Genomic DNA, 6,786 nt, shown 5'->3' with positions numbered 1-6,786 from the left:
TGTAACCCGTGTCCTGATCACAGCTCAGTAATAATACTGTAGAGCTTAGCAGGCTATATACAGGCCCAGTGTTCCCCACTCTTCTGAAGAATACGGGGTGTCAGAGGTCTCGCCTTTAAGCCACAGGTTGCTTAATGTGTAGGTGGCCCATGAGCTCCCCTTGTCTGGCTCTATTGTTTCACCGATGACCTACGTCCAGTCCGGGCCGGACCGGCCGTAGGATGCATTGGCGTTTCCCCGGGAGGCTGGAAGGGTGGGGGCTGGTTTTGCAACACTGGGGGCCGGTCTTGTTGCTGGGGCCGGTTTTGCAACAATGGGGGCCGGTCTTGTTACTGGGGCCAGTTTTTGCAGCAATGGGGGCCAGTCTTGTTACTGGGGCCGGTTTTGCAACAATGGGGGCCGGTCTTGTTACTGGGGCCAGTTTTGCAGCAATGGGGGTCGGTCTTGTTACTGGGGCCAGTTTTGCAGAAATGGGGGTCGGTCTTATTACTGGGGCCAGTTTTTGCAGCAATGGGGGTCGGTCTTGTTACTGGGGCCAATTTTGCAGCAATGGGGGCCGGTCTTATTACTGGGGCCAGTTTTTGCAGCAATGGGGGCCGGTCTTGTTACTGGGGCCAATTTTGCAGCAATGGGGGCCGGTCTTATTACTGGGGCCAGTTTTGCAGCAATGGGGGCCGGTCTTGTTACTGGGGCCGGTTTTGCAGCAATGGGGGTCGGTCTTATTACTGGGGCCAGTTTTTGCAGCAATGGGGGCCGGTCTTGTTACTGGGGCCAATTTTGCAGCAATGGGGGCCGGTCTTATTACTGGGGCCAGTTTTTGCAGCAATGGGGGCCGGTCTTGTTACTGGGGCCAATTTTGCAACACTGGGGGCCGGTCTTGTTGCTGGGGCCGGTTTTGCAACAATGGGGGCCGGTCTTGTTACTGGGGCCAGTTTTGCAGCAATGGGGGTCGGTCTTATTACTGGGGCCAGTTTTTGCAGCAATGGGGGCCGGTCTTGTTACTGGGGCCAATTTTGCAGCAATGGGGGCCGGTCTTATTACTGGGGCCAGTTTTGCAGCAATGGGGGCCGGTCTTGTTACTGGGGCCGGTTTTGCAGCAATGGGGGTCGGTCTTATTACTGGGGCCAGTTTTTGCAGCAATGGGGGCCGGTCTTGTTACTGGGGCCAATTTTGCAGCAATGGGGGCCGGTCTTATTACTGGGGCCAGTTTTTGCAGCAATGGGGGCCGGTCTTGTTACTGGGGCCAATTTTGCAGCAATGGGGGCCGGTCTTATTACTGGGGCCAGTTTTGCAGCAATGGGGGCGGGTCTTGTTACTGGGGCCGGTTTTGCAACAATGAGGGTCGGTCTTGTTACTGGGGCCGGTTTTGCAACAATGGGGGCCGGTCTTGTTACTGGGGCCGGTTTTGCAGCAATGGGGGCCGGTCTTATTACTGGGGCCAGTTTTGCAACAATGGGGGCCGGTCTTGTTACTGGGGCTGGTTTTGCAGCAATGGGGGCCGGTCTTATTACTGGGGCCAGTTTTGCAGCAATGGGGGTCGGGCTTGTTACTGGGGCCGGTTTTGCAGCAATGGGGGTCGGTCTTATTACTGGGGCCAGTTTTGCAGCAATGGGGGCCGCTCTTGTTACTGGGGCTGGTTTTGCAGCAATGGGGGCCGGTCTTATTACTGGGGCCAGTTTTGCAGCAATGGGGGTCGGGCTTGTTACTGGGGCCGGTTTTGCAGCAATGGGGGTCGGTCTTATTACTGGGGCCAGTTTTGCAACAATGGGGGCCGGTCTTGTTACTGGGGCCGGTTTTGCAGCAATGGGGGCCGGTCTTATTACTGGGGCCAGTTTTGCAACAATGGGGGCCGGTCTTGTTACTGGGGCTGGTTTTGCAGCAATGGGGGCCGGTCTTATTACTGGGGCCAGTTTTGCAGCAATGGGGGTCGGGCTTGTTACTGGGGCCGGTTTTGCAGCAATGGGGGTCGGTCTTATTACTGGGGCCAGTTTTGCAGCAATGGGGGCCGCTCTTGTTACTGGGGCTGGTTTTGCAGCAATGGGGGCCGGTCCAACCCTGACTCCAGGGACAGTCAAATGGTCATTCGGCTGATGACCCTACCAGACAGACTCAGGACAGACACACAGCCACTTCCAGGACTGACTCTCTCCGGTAGCCAACTGGACGTCCGTAGAGTTCACACAGAAAACGCTGAGCTTCTACGCATGTTGGAACGCGGCGTTTCCCAGATTAATGGACTCTTTCTACCAACCTGCTGCTTTCCCAGTATTCTCACTGACTGAATGTATAGAAGTGCTAATGCTGTGATATCCCTCTGGGGATGAGTGTCCGCGCTCTACAAATACCGCAAAATAAAAAATAAACTCAATCAGCCTCGTCAAGCGAACGGTAGCCCTCGGGCTACGGAGCAAAATCTTCACTTTGTATTCAATCAAGCACTTTTTTACTCGTCTCAGTTTATGAAATTCACAATTTCATTCTTTCTGTTACATCATTGTTGTGCAAAATGAGTGCAAATCTTCCTCTGGCCTGCATTAAATTCATCAGCCCAGGAGTTAATACTTGCTCCTGAGGACAGCGACTTGCTGTACTTGGGACTGAGCCATTCCTTTCGGCCAGACTACAAATTGTAGAAAACGCAGCCGCTTGCCGCATGGTTGGTCCCCAGTCACAGAAGAGCCTGCACTGGCTTCCCACAAGCAAGAGTCCAGAATTCACAAGTCTCTGACATGCTGCCACTCTGGCATGTTCCTGGTGGCTGTGCTTTATTTATAAAAATAAAAGCAAGTGCCAAGGCCCTTCTTGGAAGGCTACTGCAGCCTGCTCCATGCCCCTGCCAGAGCTGCCAGGGACAGTACCAACCTTACCATCTCACTCCTACAAGTGTGACAATTCAGAATATTTCAGGCCACACAAAGCAATAATAAGGATGTATGACGTTACAACGCATGCTTTTACCACACATGCTGTTACAACGCAAGTATTACAACGCAAACCTTTACAACGCATTACACTTGGGGGTGCTGAATAGTGAATAGTTTAATTTACTATTACAAACTCCAGTCCCCGTGGGCACTAGGGAAGGTGTTGGATAGTAAATTAAAACTATTCCCTATCCTAGAGCGCCCCCCAGTGTAATGCGTTGTAAAGGTTTTCGTTGTAATACTTGCCTTGTTACAGCACTGCGTGGTAAAAGTTTCGTTGTAAAGCAGGGGTGTCCAAACCCGTCCTGGCGGGCCGTATCCATGCCAGATTTTTGGGATATCCCCATCTGGGGATCACGGTTCGATCCCCGGCACCGGCGGCAGATTAGCCCAGCACCATGTGACTCTGGGCAATAGCTGGCGCCGCGGCTAGGGCGGCTGACTACAGAATCTGGGGATCACGGTTCGATCCCCGGCACCGGCGGCAGATTAGCCCAGCACCATGTGACTCTGGGCAATAGCTGGCGCCGCGGCTAGGGCGGCTGACTCCGGAATCTGGAGATCACGGTTCGATCCCCGGCACCGGCGGCAGATTAGCCCAGCACCATGTGACTCTGGGCAATAGCTTGCTTAATCTTTCCGACGGCCCCTAGCGCCTAGAGACCCTTACGGGTGATTGTGCGCTTTACAAATGTGGAATATTAAAATTATTATTTGGGCCGATTCCGATCCGGTTTTTAAAAGCACATCCGCCCGAATCTGTCGGACAACCACGTACGCCCGGGAGAGGACTGCCCGGGACCCGTGGACCCCGTCCTGGGCACTCTGATCTGCCGCCGGCGCCGGGGATCAAACCGTGATCCCCAGATGGGGATATCCCAAAAATCTGGCACGGATAGTGCTCGCCAGGACGAGGGTTGGAGACCCCTGATATAGGCAGTCAACGCGAAATCTGCTGGGTTCGATTCCGATCCGTGTCAGAAGGTCCGTATGAATCTGTTGGGCTTGGGAGCAAATTTGTACGGACTCCCAAGCCCGACAGATTCGTACGGACCTTCTGACACGGATCAAAATCGAACCCAGCAGATTTCGCGTTGACTGCCTATATCAGGGGTCTCCAACCCTCGTCTTGGCGAGCACTATCCGTGCCAGGTTTTTGGGATATCCCCATCTCGGGATCACGGTTCGATCCCCGGCACCGGCGGCAGATTAGCCCAGCACCACGTGACTCTGGGCAATAGCTGGCGCCGCGGCTAGGGCGGCTGACTCCGGAATCTGGAGATCACGGTTCGATCCCCGGCACCGGCGGCAGATTAGCCCAGCACCATGTGACTCTGGGCAATAGCTGGCGCCGCGGCTAGGGCGGCTGACTCCGGAATCTGGGGATCACGGTTCGATCCCCGGCACCGGCGGCAGATTAGCCCAGCACCATGTGACTCTGGGCAATAGCTTGCTTAATCTTCCCGACGGCCCCTAGCGCCTAGAGACCCTTACGGGCGATTGTGCACTTTACAAATGTGGAATATTAAAATTATTATTTGGGCCGATTTCGATCCGGTTCGTAAAAGCACATCCGCCCGAATCTGTCAGACAACCACGTACGCCCGGGAGAGGACTGCCCGGGACACGTGGAGCCCGTCCTGGTCACTCTGACCTGCCATCGGCCTGGAGAAGGGAGCGCCGGACGCCCAGGGGGAGGACTGCCCGGGACCCGTGGAGCCCGTCCTGGGCACTCTGACATGCCGCTGACCCGGGGAAGGGAACCCCGGACGCCTGGGAACCGTGGAGCCCGTCCTGGGCACTCTGAAAAGCCGTTGGACAGGGGAAGGGAGCCCCGGACGCCCGGGACCCGTGGAGCCTGTCCTGGGAACTCCGGCATGCCGTTGGCCCGGGGAAGGGAGTCCCAGATACCCAGGACCCGTGGAGCCCGTCATGGGCACTCTGACCTGCCGTCGGCCCGGGGAAGGGAGCCCCGGACACCCGGGGGAGGACTGCCCGGGACCCGTGGAGCCCGTCCTGGGAACTCCGGCATGCCGTTGGCCCAGGGAAGGGAGTCCCAGATACCCAGGACCCGTGGAGCCCGTCATGGGCACTCTGACCTGCCGTCGGCCCGGGGAAGGGAGCCCCGGACGCCCGGGGGAGGACTGCCCGGGACCCGTGGAACTCGTCCTGGGCACTCTGACATGCCGCTGACCCGGGGAAGGGAACCCCGGACGCCCGGGAACCGTGGAGCCCGTCCTGGGCACTCTGAGTAGCCGTTGTCCTGGGGAAGGGAGCCCCGGACGCCCGGGACTCGTGGAGCCCGTCCTGGGCACTCTGGCATGCCGTTGGCCCGGGGAAGGGAGCCCCGGACGCCCGAGGCCCATGGAACCCATCCTGGGCACTTTGACATGCCGTTGGCCTGGGGAAGGGAGCCCGGGACGCCCGGGGAGAGGACTGCCAGGGACCCGTGGAGCCCGTCCTGGGCACTTTGACCTGCCGTTGGCCTGGAGATGGAAGCCCCGGACGCCCGGGGGAGGACTGCCTGGGACCCATGGAGCCCGTCCCGGGTACTTTGCCATGCTGTTGGCCTCCTGGAGATGGGTGCCCCGGACGCCCGGGGGAGGACTGCCCGGGACTTATGGAGCCCGTCCCGGGCACTTTTCCATGCCGTCGGCAGGGATGGAGCCCCGGGCGCCCGGGGGACGACTGCCCAAGAGCCATGGAGCCCGTCCTGGGCAATTTGACAAGCCGTTGGCCTGGAGGAAGGAAGCCCCGGGTGGCCTAGGGAGGTGTTACCCAGGCATAGCCCATCTGGTCCCCCTGGCAGAGAACCACCAGCCTCGGAGGGGTGTCCTGGCGTACCCTGCCCCTAGTAATCCGGAGGGAAATTACCCCCCTTTCTTGCAATCTGTGCACGCGAGGTGACAGAGGGGACCCAAGGCGCGAAAGTACCCGACCTCTTGGAGCCCTCGCTGGGATCCGGGAGGCGAATGGCACCTCATCGGGACTTCCAGGGCGACCAGATGGCCGAGGCGAGAGGGGCGACCAGATGGCCGGGACCAAAATGACGCCAATCTGCCTGCCCCGGAGCTGCAGGGCTCTGGGTCTGCAGGGTTCCGGGGGCTGCAGAGCTGCAGGTCTCTGGGGCTGCAGGGCTCCGGGGCTTCAGGCCTCCCCAGGCCCTGATGGACCCTCCGTCCCGGGCGCCTCCGACCCCCGGCCGGCTTGCAGGACGGAGGGGGGGGGTCCCGCACCACCGGGCCCTGCCGGACGGGGCTCAAACCCCGGGCCCAGTCCCCGGCCCCAGTCCCGGCTTTCCGAACCCTAGGCCGGGCTGGGGAGAGCCTCCCCTGGGCCCCCGGTGGACCCTCCGTCCCGGGCGCCCCGGACCCCCGGCCGGCTTGCAGGACGGAGGGGTACCAGCACCCTCGGGGCCTGGCCAGATGGAGTTCAAGCCCCTGGTCCGGTCCCACCTTCCGAAACCCTAGCCAGGCTGGGGAGAACCTCCCCGGGCCCCGGTGGAGCCCCGTCCCCAGCACCCAGACCCTCTGGTGGCCTGCGGGACAGGGGGCTTCAGCACCCTCGGGGCCTGGCCAGATGGAGCTCAAGCCCCGGGTCCGGTCCCACCTTCCGAACCCTAGCCAGGCTGGGGAGAGCCTCCCCGGGCCCCGGTGGAGCCCCGTCCCCAGCGCCCGGACCCTCTGGTGGCCTGCGGGACGGGGGGCTTGCGCACCCCGGGGCCGGCCGGCCGGAGCTCAAGCCCCGGGCCCGGTCCCACCTTCCGAATCCTAGCCAGGCTGGGGAGAGCCTCCCCGGGACCCAGTGGAGCCCCGTCCCCAGTGCCTGGACCCTCTGATGGCCTGCGGGACGGGGGGCTCGC

The sequence above is a fragment of the Lissotriton helveticus genome, chromosome 4_2 (assembly GCF_964261635.1).
Source record: "Lissotriton helveticus chromosome 4_2, aLisHel1.1, whole genome shotgun sequence".
Classification (NCBI taxonomy): domain Eukaryota; kingdom Metazoa; phylum Chordata; class Amphibia; order Caudata; family Salamandridae; genus Lissotriton; species Lissotriton helveticus.
Note: the sequence above shows the minus strand (reverse complement) of the source record.